A 13,287-nucleotide genomic window follows, 5' to 3' on the forward strand; every position below is an offset into this window, starting at 1 on the left:
TACAAGATGTGCTCTTTAATTGCCAGTTCTGCTCTTTGAAAAGGCATACATGGGTGGCACAGCTTGTCTGACCTGTGCTGCAAATCCTGCTTAAAACTGAGTCATTTTCAACTTTCTTTTTCTTCTATAAAGTGATATGCTTGTGTTTCTCTTCTGTTTGTGTTCCTTCCGAACTGGCTCCCTCAGTTCCACTTCACTTCATCATTTTGGTGTTTGAACTTTCATTAGAAGTAGATAACAGAGAGTTCAGGGACTTTATTGGATCGTGACCTGTCTCGCGTGCCCTTATCTGAGGAGTGTATAGCGTACTGTTACCTCAGGTACTTGTATTAACAGAGTACACTGGGTACTTTTTGATCAATAAATAGCAGTTTGTAAAGGGCAGCCAGAACATCAGTGGAACACAGTCTCTCCCTTAAACTGTTACAATATCAGAAAGGCTTTGAAATCAGACCTACAATACTTCTGCTCTTGGCCTGTTTAACCAGCTCCTCTATAACCAGAGGAGAAAAGCCTGCATTTATTGCACAAAGTAGACATAACAAGTGTCAAAAGATCTTTTTCCCATTTTATTTTTGTTATTTTTATGAAGATAGGGTAGAAAGAAGATATGCTTTAAAAAAAAAAAAAAATCACCTTTTTATTTGCTTCTTTTGCAATGCAATCCACTCTTTGCTGGATGGAAAGTGTGTGCATCAGTATCTGCGTGCTACTGTTGCCAAGCCCAACAGCAGACAATGCAGTATGTGTGCCCCAGATAAGGGCTTTTATTCTGCTACCTAGCAGATGAAGAATGTGTAGATGATCATGAATTTCTCATGAGTTATGCTGTTGAGCTCTTATTTAATGATAGCCATGCTGGGGTGGGTTCTGAACCTCTCACTCGTCTCCCTCCTCATCACCTCTGATGAATGGGAAAACAAGTAACGGGAGAAGCTTCCCCTTAGTCGCTCCAGAAATGTCTTTTGCGGTGCAGTCTCACAGAAACTGCAACATAGACGCAAACTCTACAAGCCACAGTTTCACTTCCGAGTCTGTGATGTATGGCCTGCTGCTCTTCTTGTCAGATGGCCTACTACACTGAACACTCACCTACAGCACGCTACAAAACAGCTTTCCTCCAAATGGCACAGCACCGAATATACAAACACTGTCAGGTTTGCCTGCCGTGTGAAAAATGGGCTTTATGTTGCCTCCGCCTGCTTGGCCCAAAAGACTCCTCTCTAGATTAAAACCTCGGCACACCGAGCCCCCTTCACACTACAGCAGGCCCTGACTCATTCCAATCTGACGCTCATTTCAGTCCTCATTTCCTTTACATTATATACACCATTAAGTATATTAAGCCCAAAGCCAGCCAGTGCACTGTCCCATGAACTTAATGATAAAGCCATCTGTGTGCATCTTCATTTCTCAGCAAGCAGGTGCACGAAGGCAGGTTGGGGGGGGGGGAGACTGCGTAGTCACAATATAGCGACATTTAATATCATTTAAAGTATTGCATAGTAAAGGAGACTTCAGTCAATGCCATGCTAGCAGCTCCAAGAAGCACAGTGGTTCTTTGACCCAAGCTCAAAGAAGAGAGAGACCCAGGATGGGGTTCTCTTTTGACCTCTTAAACTGATGGTGCACTGGTCAAAGATTTCTCTTCCATCTGTCACTCATTGCATAATGAAAATGGCTCAGACACATGTCCTGCCCCAGGGGGGCCTCCTCCCTTTTTGCCCTCTACACACTGTGAGTGAACTGCAAACAGAAATCATAAATCTTTCAGGACCCAAAACTCTTGTACCCTGCAGACTCTAAATAATCTTTAGCAGATAGCTGCTTGTAGAGATTAACTCAAAACGAACACGCTAATGTTTATTGTGAAACATGTTTACCGTGTTCGCCATCTTAAGTTGTATTCCCAAAGGAGTAGTATTATGAGACAGCCTCATCCACACGGGATCAGCAGAGTCTGTGATTTGCTTTAACTGTCTGATATCTTTGGTCTGCATTATAAACCTAGCTCACCTGCCACATAATAACTTTTGAGCGTGATGAAAGATAGAAAAATGTATTACTGTATCTGAGATTTGAGTCGGCTACTCGTATGAGTGGGTCTCTATGTTGCTTCCTCACATTTACACACAAAACACAGTAGAATTTGTACTTCATATATTACAAACTTATAAAAAATGTGCATGCAATTGTCTTGGGGTCATTCAGTTTTGTCCTGATCTATTTATTCACTGCTGTGTATGTGTGTACCATTACTATTATTAGCTTGCTGTTGGCATCTACTATAATGACCTCTAGCTGTCTAGTAGTGGCATTCGGTGTCTTTCCCGACCTTTCACCCAGTGCCAAGCAGCAGATTACACACATACGTGCACCTTGCGTGTCCTCACACACTTGTCCGCTCTTCCCTGTCTTTGCTGTGGCTTCTTTTTTTCTACTCGGTCGTTCTTTCAGCACAAGCACGAGTGGTCACACAGGCCGCTGCTCATGTTACTCGCCGTGTGCCCATCTGGCAGTGCCCTGCTCTCCTGGCCCTGCTTCTGTGTTTCCAGCTGTCCCCTGGTGATCACTGTCTCTGTCTCTCTGTCCACTGGCTGCCAGTAACCGGAGCGCCCTGCTTCTTTCTCCATCTAGCGACCTCGCTTATTATAGGATAAGTCTTCATCCTATAATAACACATCTCTCTTTCCCTTCTTTGTCATCTTGCTTTCTACTGTCTATTTCTGTTTCGTATCTTTTAGGAAAACCGTTTTTTTCTCTATTTCTGGCGCTTTTACTGCAGAATTTATTTTGCTGCACTGCTGTCTGTCATCCCGCTGCTCGTCCAGCTGTCTTGCTATCTCTCTATATGAGTATGTAACTTGATCAGGTTCAGTGTGTGAGCACTGCTCTGGTTATATTCACTTCAAAAAGATTACTCTTGTGTCCTCTTTGTAGCTCGTATGCCCCCCTTTTTTTAATTTCTTTTATATCGCTCACAGTGTTAACCTGCTGGTTGCACTCAGGGGATCAACCATTTTCTGGACACTATTAATCTATGTACAGGCTGAAATACTCTGAAATAAGTAGTGAATGGGCCAAAACAACAACAAAAAGAAAGCAACCAGCCGTTATGCTGATCCACCCTTCCCTAGATGGCTTAAAGCTGTCAGACAATTTAGATACACTTAAGTGTTTGCAGTAAGAGTGTTTGGTACATCCCCAATGCATTACACAACTTTACCTCTGCCCACTTACTATGCACATGAAGCACTTACACACTCTGTCACACTCCATCATGGCCTCTAATAGGGTCTGGCCTGATGGAGTGGACGGGCATGCTCAGCAGACAGTGGGAGAGTGAATCTATATTCAGTCTTTGCACTTCCTTCTCTTCTTCTGGAGCCTGATGAACTCAAGGGATTCTGTGGTGCCAATAAACACCCTCTGATCTATGGAAGCACTCTCCCTGGAATGCAATACTCCTTGGGGCATGGACTTTTTCTTTGTGAAGGTGGAGTCTGTATGAGTGGTTATTTTTTGTTTGTGTGTCTCATACAGAAAAAGGTCCAGTGGGTTAGTGCATGTGTAAATGCATTAGGAGTGTGTGTGTGTGTGTGTGTGTGTGTGTGTGTGTGTGTGTGTGTGTGTGTGTGTGTGTGTGTGTGTGTGTGTAAGCCACTAAGTGAAAGCGACAGACTCAGAGAGAGAAAAAGAGAAAATGGATTAGATAATGAGTGTGTGCTTTCTGAGCGTTGCAGCGATCAGTTTTCTACAGGGCGACTGCAGCAAATGAGCCAGAAGGAGTAATAATGTTAGTGTCCCATAAAATGCAGTTTCCCATGAGAGTGCCCTCACTGCCAGAATGCCATCATAGGTTAATGCAATGATGATTAAACATGTGTGGCTTTATCGATCCCAGCAGCAAAATTCTCTTCGCTACGAGGTCAGAAGAAGCTGCAGAACAGGTGGTAAAAGTGACATAGTTGCAGGTGTCTTACTCGGTGGCACGCTGGCCCATTGACAGTATTGATTTCTGCACTAATCTGCACTTAAAAAAACTTTTTTTTTTGGTTCATAATTAAGTGATATGTTCAGCTTGAGGTTTTCTAAAACATCAAGGGAATTAAGTACAGTGCTGTGAAAAAGTATTTGCCCCTTCCTGATTTACTTTTTGAAGATGTTTCACATCATCAAACAAACTTTAATATTACACAAAGATTACCCAAGTAAATAAAAATGTTAATTTACAGTGTTAAACCATGAACTAAATGTGATAAACAACATTAATTTTAGAAAACTGAATTCAGTGTCAATATCTACATCGTGCCTGATTACTTCCTGTTGAATCAAGAAGAGTAGAAGAATAGAGAACCTGTCTCACTGACATCTATCAGTCTGGAAAAGGTTACAAAGGTTTCTAAGTCTTTCGGATTCCAACCAAGGTGAGGGGCTTTATCACAAATGGAGTGATATTTAAAACCTGCAGGACATCGGTTCTCGAGGCTCCTACTGGTTATATACATTTAGTGTAGTAGTAGTAGTAGTAGTAGTAGTAGTAGTAGTAGCGATCGTGGCTCAAGAGTTGGGAGTTCGCCTTGTAATCGGAAGGTTGCCGGTTCGAGCCCCAGCTTAGACAGTCTCGGTCGTTGTGTCCTTGGGGAAGACACTTCACCCGTTGCCTACTGGTGGTGGTCAGAGGGCCCGGTGGCGCCAGTGTTTGGCAGCCTCGCCTCTGTCAGTGCGCCCCAGGGTGGCTGTGGCTACAATGTAGCTTGCCATCACCAGTGTGTGAATGTGTGTGTGGATGACTGGATATGTAAAGCGCCTTGGGGTCCTTAGGGACTAGTAAAGCGCTATATAAATACAGGCCATTTACCATAGTAGTAATTTAAAGATTTTGGTCTTAATCACCAGGCTGCAGAACATTGTCAATGCATCTCTGAAGCTCACCTGGAGATAAGAGTTGTCTTAAGCAGTCATCAGCATTTTGACAATGAACAGCGTCTAACATGTTCATCCAAACGTTTCCACCCTCACGCCGTGTAAATCTGGACTGCTTCTCTTATAGATTATCTTGTTCTCTTGATTTTTAATCAAAGCACGCTAGACTTATTTATTCAGAGTTTTACTTCAATTTGTCACTGCACCTCGGGTTATGAAGTCGTATGGTGACGTTTTTTTGAGGTATTGCTTCCCGAGTTTCATTTCCCCCGTAGCTCTACGGTAACTGACAGTGAGCAGACAGTGTAATGTCATTTGCACATTTATATAAAAACTCAAACCCAGGTGCAATGAAATGATAAAAGTAGGAGCTTTAACAAGGCCGAGTTAAATCCTCCGAGTGGTTAATCTAGCTTGGGCAATTTTAATGTCGGATAGTCAGTAAAGGGCTTTTTATTCGGAAATGGTAAAAAAAACCCAGTTGTTTATATTTTGCTGGCTGTATGCATAAAATAAACAGAAAACAGAAAAAAGACATGAATATGGGCACATGAATATAATGTGTCCAGTGTGTCTGAAGGCCATTTCTTCTTGCAGGGAATTATAGTGGTAGGCCAAAAGCAGTAAAAAAAAACACCAAGAGGCTTCTTGTCCAAGAAAAAAATTTCAATGGAAATTAGCCTGAGATTATGGAAAATTACATTTGATTTTACGTGTGTGGGCTGCTTAACTGTGAGTGTACAATAGTGCTATTAGCCTCGTAACCTCCTAATTCATTAAACCCATAATCAGGCCTTCATTTGTATTCAGATAGTTTTTCCCATTGATTATTGGCTGGAAACTTGCCATCCTGAATCTGTGATCTTCCTGTTTGATTCGAGAGGAGAAAAGAAAGAGGGATACATAGAGAGAGAAAGCATGCTCAGGGCAGAGACCAATTTTTGGTTCGTTACTGTCTCTTTCTCACTGTCTTTCGCCCCCCCTGCCTCTGTTCAACCGTCCCTCCCTCTTCCCGTCGCCCCTTATTTCTTACGGTAATGCTCCATTGATCTATGCTGGGAAGAGATAGTGCTAATTCACTGAACCCTGCTCAGCCTCTGCTCTGCCTTGGGCTGATTGCACTAGTTCATCCCTAATGTTTCCTTTTCTCTCTGAGCTTTCTCTGCCTCTCTAAGTTCTAACCAGTGTCCCGGCCAGACATGTTTAACCCTTCAGCCTTCTGATGCTGCAGGGCGGCTGCCAGCTAACAGTGAGGCAGACTCATCTCTGTGGCAAGTGGTGCTAATGATGACAGCGCCAGACTACAAGTGCCAAGCGAACTGAGATGGCAAAAGCGATGGTTGATGAGCAGTGCTTTCAGCAGTGTGTGCGCACGGGCTGTGAAAAGTTTGCAGAGAAAACTTCTGCAGCGGTTTAACTTTCAGAAATGATAAACTACAGACAAATTAAATTTAACAATGACTCCAAAATTCGGCTTTATTCCCTCCTCATCCGCAGGCGCTTTCATCTAAGGATTCATATAAGTGTATAAATATGAAATGAGGTCTGGGTTCAATCATGAAGCTGCTCATTAAGTCGTAGGTACCTCCTGATTAGAGTCCCCCAGCTGCTGCAAAGCTGTGATTGGTGCAGCAAATCATATATATGTACAAAAAAATCGAATGCGAAGCCTGTTATTGCCAGCTTAGTTTGACACAACTGAAAAACTGCCAACTCCACAAAACCTAGGGGTGAGAGGAAGACACTAAATAATATACTATATAAATAAAAGAGGGGCTATAACAAATACCTAGGGGAGAAATGCCTTTATTTTGCAGTCAAATATTGGTTTTCTAGTTTGTATTTATTCTTAAATTCATGTGTTCTCTCTCTATCGCTCGCACACAAGCACACACACACTAAACGCCTAAGGCCACAATGCTGCCTCATCCTCTCAGATGTCTCCTGTCCCTTGTTCCCTCACTGCGATATAAGAGTGCTCATTCCTCCTCTCATTCATCATCCGCCTGCCAGGTGGGTCAGCCGCCAAAGCACAGCGGCTACAATTAAACTAAACCCATTAGAATTGTGTTTGTGGTAACTTCACCAAGGACACAGTACTGAAAGTGAAACTTACACCTGGGCTGGTTTTTAGACAGTTATAAAGACACAAATATAAAACTAAAATATAAAGGATGTTCCTCATTCTTTGGGTAGAGTCTGTTTGGCTTGCATTGATATTTGCTTTTAAAAAAAGATATGCAGGAGGAAATGCAATGGAAATGATATGTTTTCTGCCAGAATTATTCAATGAAAGTCATGGGGGCTATTATTTGTGCATTTGAGTATAATAAATCATTGCCCGAACATGCATAATTTATTTTTCCACTGCTGCTGAAAGAGTGTAAATCATATTTCATAAAAACAACAACAACACAAACAAGTATGATAATAATAAACCAACACATTAGTTGAAAGGGCAATTGGTCATTAAGAGGTAAATGTTGATGGTTCAGTGGAGAGGCTGTTGAACAGTGACACCGCTGGCCTTTAGATTTGTCTGCATGCTGTTTGCTACTGGATATGAAAGCTGAAAGGGTAGACTCAGGAAGAGCTGTCGAAACTTTATGCTGCAAGAAACAAAACAAAACAAAAAGCCCTGCTGTTGGAGGTTGCAAAACAAAAGCGAAACAACAGTTTCGGGGCCCTTCTAACCCAAAAATGAGCTCGGGGAAAATGGTCTTGGCTTTATTTCCATCAGATTATCAAGTAAGAAAAAAAATCTTGCTGGGTCAGAAAAACAAAAATAATATCCAAAGTTCACTATCAAATATATATATCCCGGAAATACTTGTGCCTGCAGTTTCCGGGCTTTGTGTTCAGCTTCCTGGTTGCTTGGGAGACTCGTATTTCCTGTTTTCCATGCGTCTTCTCATCTATTCATGGTGAGAAAGCACATAAACCAACTTCAATAAGAATTTGAACTAAAAACAAAATGTGACGGTAACTGAGGATAACATAAGTAGTCCAAATTTGAAATAAATTAGATTACGATGACCTACTCCAGGTGAAAATTCAGCTCGCCCTTCCTTTTGATGTGATTTTCATGTTTGATGTAACTCAAGAGCTATTTCCATGTCTTTGAAAATCAGAAAGTTCTCTTTGATGGAGCTATCAAAGGCAATTGCTGTGGTGTTTATGTGTGGTGGTGGTGGTGTGTGTGTGTTCGCCCCCGGTGCTGAGGTCAGAGAATGGTGTTTATGTTCCTACTGAGGCGTGACATTTTGAAAATGCACCATGCAAATTTCTTTTCCCTTGTGTTTTTCTCTCCTTGTTGCTTTCGTTCTCAAGTGTCACATACTGTATCTTCCTCCCCTCTGATCCACTTTTTTTCTTCTTCGCATCTTTCTGCACCTGAAATAGGAAATTTGCAAAGCTTTAAATATGCACACAGCAAGCTAGGTGTCAATCACCATATTGTTTTCATTACATGCTCCTTATCTAGCCTTTCCAGATGTGCGGGAGGGATGAGAAGCCATGGAGTCAGGAAGTATTCTCGCTGCTTTTGGCTGCAGTCTGATTTCTTCTACTGAGCTCTCCCTAGAGGCTGAGGTAGTTCTCCTCTTGTTCTCCAACCAAACGAAACTGATTGGCTCGAGGGCTGTTCCCTGCATGCCAGTCAACTAGTCTGACTTAATTAACCACTAATCTCTCAGATGTCAGCTTCTGAGGCGGGAGCTGGAGTGACTTCAATCTCCCGCTCTTCTCTGTACTTCTTCCCAAGAGCTTTAGGGTCCCCAGTAGAAAAACCACAACATAGCCCGCCCCGCTTAAAACAGATAACAGTGACATCAAAAATCCAGCATCATGCCGCTTTGACAGCCAGCAGACGTCAGCCACCCACAGGAAATTGAAAGCGGGGGTTGAGAGAGTGACAAGGCACTGCGAGTTTTTTGCTAATGTGTTAAAAAAAAATGAAATAAAAAAAGCAAGACAAGTCGCCTGAGTCTGGTGGGAGTGGTTGATGGACAGCTGGGGAAAAAGATAATGAATTTCCCTCTGATTGAATGAAGGAGGGAGAGGAGGAATATTGATGTTTGTGGTTGTGTCTCTGTACTCTTTAATGCAGTCATTGCCAAGTCAGTCTTTACTGTTTCCCACAGGATACATAAGCAGGTATATAGATATTCATTGTCCCACAGTTCGAGTTTCTGAACTTTTTCTCGCTTTGGTAACCGGTGGGGTACTTATATAAACCTTTCCACTCAGTTGAGCACTCAAAGTGCTTTCTACTACAAATCTCATTCATCCCATCACACACATTCACCCAGCACTGTTATCTATAGCTAAGTGCTTTCTAACACACACACACACACACACACACACACACACACACACACACACACACACACACACACACACACACACACACACACACACACTCTCTCTCTCTCTGATGCATTGGGGGCAACTCTGGGTTAAGTATCTTGTCCAAGGCATGGAGAGTCAGAGACCTTCTGATTGGTGGACAATCTACTCACTCTACCACCTGACTCACATCCACCCTATCAAACTGCCGGCTTTCCTTTCTGTATCGCTGTCAGCATTCTTACAGAAAGCAAGCACAGCTGTTCTATTTTTTTTGGATATTTTATTAACTTAAAGATGAATGAAGGCGCTGCTCTGTCTGAAAGTGCTGCCAGATGAGAAGAACGGTGGTCCATTCAGTTGCACTCCTCTGTTTGCTGTCAGCATGTCAACACAATAAATGTGCATTCATTCTTTTTGTATGATTTTCAACTTTAACATTTTTGTCCACTACCATCATCGTCCAACAGCATCAACACCCATAATTCGATTGCTTGGGATTTGTACACGTCCACATCTAGTTGACTGGACGTGTAAATTTTGCTGCCCTTGCTAGTCGGCAACAGAATTGCTAGTCGGTTAAACCTGTTGTTCCCTTTTTTAATTATGTACAACAGCAGTTGCTGGCTGAAAGGGACCTTGAAGCCTTACAGATGGTTGCTGCTCTCTCTCTCTCTGTGATGGGAAGTTGTAGACGAGCATGATGATAAGTAAACAGATGACATTTGTGCTTATTGGTGCAGTTTTGTAGTTTGTTTTTTAATAGGGGATGTAATCTATGTTGGCAGTGTGAGACCGAACTGGACGACAGAGATATGTAAAGGAATGTGACTGACAATTCCATATAAGCTCCTGGAATACACAAAATATTTGTTTGGCTAATGTTTAACTCCGTCCATTAGATTGTTATAAATGTTTTCTGTCTTTTTAAAATTTGTTGATAGTAGTCGACTTGTTTTTCTCGCGTTTAAACGGCTAATGAATTGGGATCATCTGAATGATTACCCACTAATTACAACTTCAGCCCACGGCATATTTTGGATGTTTTTTCACACTTTTTTGGTATATTTTTGTTGCACTCTGCTTCACCAAATCCCTTCATTTCATTGATTTGGTTTAAGCAAAATAAGGTGAATTAAAATGTACAAATTAATAGTAATTTGAAACTTTTTGCCTGGCTCATCCATATCCAGCTGCCTGCTGATGACACTAAATTATGCTCCCCAGATTTCTGCTTTAATGCCTCTTTACAATTTAGCCCGAGTGGAGATTAAAACAACTGATGCTACAGTGTTTAAACTACTGCTGCTTTCAGTTAATGCCACAGACTGACGCTCATCACAAGTCAGAAAGCTCTGAGGTCACCTTGAAAGTGAATCTTTCCCACCACTTTTTATTTACTGTACACAGCAAAGCTGTGAGTGTTGGCCTGCTGTTTATCTGCAACAGACGGGTGCGAGTAGGCTCATTTCGTGCGATTGCCTCCTTTTAAAAAACTTTTTTTGTCCATTTCATCACCAACTTTGATCTTTGCATTCATATCAGCCCCTCTAGCTCTGGGCAATGTGATGAAACATATTAGCATATTTGTTGGATATGCCCTTTTATGTATGCTTGTGCATTACTTCAGCTTTTTTATGAGCCTACAAGGCAGGTTCAGTAGGAATGCTATGTCTAATATGTTTCTCTAATTAGATGCAATGTGTTGTTTTGAATGTTGCTCAGTGGGGAGCGGCATGAGGACTTCTGTAGTGCGGCCACACATTGCACACAAGTCTTGTTGTTTAATTACTGGATATCCACTTCCCCTGAGGTCCTGCTACTACTTTAATTCATCACTCTGCATCTTTCATTCCCTTTTCCCTCAGTTTTAGGCTTGATATTCTCTCACACTCTTTTACTTCCTCCTCTTGTATCTTTTTAACCCCTACCCCTTCATGTTCCTCATCTCTGCAGTACCGCTATGACATCCGTTGTTTCATACCCTCACGTACCTCTCCCTCATCTTCATACTGAATGTTATCCGACATGGCCACTGGCCCATCTGTGTCCCAATTAGGCATAAACAAACATTTGGACATCTCCCTCCTGAACCCCTCCCTTGTTTTGTTCTGTTATTTTCCTTCAGTTATTCTCCTCACACAAGGACAGCACAAGTGTTTCATTATAATCTTTGTTCTCAGTGACCCTGACCATTTGAATGCAGAAGAACATTACAGGAATAAAGATAAAAAGGATTAACAAGGGAAAACATGCAGTTTTAGAAGCACGGATTTGGGAGAGAAGGAGTCAAATGGAAGACAGTGGGGTTAAAAGGTTACACAAATCTATCAGCAAAAACTGTTGATTGTGATTGGTGAATATTATTTTTCTAGAATAATTTACATGCTTTTAAATGTCCTTTTCCTACTTTCTTTCTGTCTAAAAGCTCATGTTTGCAAGTGATCCTAAGCTTTTCCTTCAAATGATTTATGTTACTTTTTTGCCAGAATCTTGTGAAATGTTGGGACTTGTCTGCAGAAACCCATGAAATGACCTAGGCCAACCAACCAGAGCCAGCCTTTTCAGTCTTGGCAGAACAATGGTCTTAAGAAGTAGATCATGAATAAATAAATAGTTCAGGATGGAATAATAGAGTCAGGGCACTGTGAGGACTGTTTTCAGAATTGATACGTCTTGCGGATCGCAAAGAGGTTTGCTAAAAAGATTGTTATGGGAACTTAGTAACCATAACATTGTGTCTCCAATAATATGTTTCTAAGTGTAAATGGGTGGGTGGAGGGGTTTAGTGGGTCATTTTGAATTGCGGTAGAGCGTGTTTAACGATGCGCTGCACGACAATCGACCAGCTGAGAGAGGCGCTGCTCATATTCCAAGTTGAAGCTGACTCGAAGGTGAACTAGCCAAAGGCAAAGTTGAAGACGGCTTCCATCCTTCACATATACATTTTGGACACATGCACATGGGTTTGCTGCTCTCAGAAACTGGAGATCTTAAACCAGAAGTTGCTAACCAAGTAGCCCAAGCTGCACAGTCATGCAGGCTCTGCAGAAGCTACTGTGGAAACGTCCTTCAGTGGCAAGTGCGATGGTCTGGACATTTTCAGCAGCTACCCGCTGACAATTCTACTAAAGCAGTCCAACAATTCAACCTTGCTGCAGGGATGGGTGCTGTACACAACTGCTGTATCGTCATCATCACAGATGAGTTAAAGAAGCTTGGCAACCCAATCCAGTGGAAACACCCAGCATCTTGCATCAGTTCTATGCATACACTACATGAAACCTGATGATATGAACTTGTGTTTTTATAACACCAAGAACAATTTTATTTATTAATTTTGAATGAATATTACATAACAAGCACATTTTTACCATTGAAAAGCAATATGCAGCCGTGTTTTACATGTTGCATTCAGGCTGTTTCATTAAAAATTCCATCAGTTTGACAGAATGCGGTTGTTATTACATAACGATGTAAAATGTTATTACATCATATAGCAATATTGCATCATGCATTATTTCAAACTCGTTTTTTTCCTGTCAAACTCATACTGTGAGAGTATAGAGACACACACGCACTCAAAGAGTTTGGCAGGTGTGCGGACCTAAAAAGGCTTTTGTGAATTCAAAGCATGGGTGAGCTGCGGATGCATGTGGCAGGGTAAACAACAGGGCATCACAGGGTAATTCTTCTGAGGAACTGTTTGTCCATGCCTTACCATTACCAGGCAGGGACTGAAAGAAAATACAGCAGTCTGACTTTACTTTGATGCAAAGAAAGAAAGACATTAAAGGCTGGCGAGAAAGGGGCAGAGAATGTCAGGGGAGGTAGTCAATGAAATATCTTCACTGAACTGTTTATGTAGCATCTGAGAGAAGTTTATGCCTGATAATGATTGAACTCTGCGTGTTGCTGTAATTTAGGTAGTTTCACAGCAGTGAATTGAATCTGAGATGCTGTGTTAGTTCTGTATGTGTGTTTCTCTATCAGAGTGCATTCTGATTTATATTT

The 13,287-nt window shown here is 41.8% G+C and overlaps 1 protein-coding gene and 1 long non-coding RNA gene across 4 annotated transcripts in view; one reads left to right on the top strand and one right to left on the bottom strand.

Moving 5' to 3' along the window:
- The window catches only part of ext1c (exostoses (multiple) 1c), an 89,010-nt gene that overhangs the window by 29,037 nt on the left and 46,686 nt on the right, over window positions 1-13,287 (top strand). The gene's annotated exons all lie outside the window — the stretch shown is intronic.
- Window positions 7,783-8,473, bottom strand: LOC308385008. The gene is made up of 3 exons (XR_013969436.1): window positions 8,396-8,473; window positions 8,267-8,319; window positions 7,783-7,841 (listed from the first exon to the last, which is right to left on the bottom strand). It is a non-coding gene; the product is annotated as an uncharacterized lncRNA (long non-coding RNA).

Source organism: Rhamphochromis sp. 'chilingali', assembly GCF_963969265.1.
Source record: "Rhamphochromis sp. 'chilingali' genome assembly, chromosome: 17".
NCBI lineage: Eukaryota > Metazoa > Chordata > Actinopteri > Cichliformes > Cichlidae > Rhamphochromis > Rhamphochromis sp. 'chilingali'.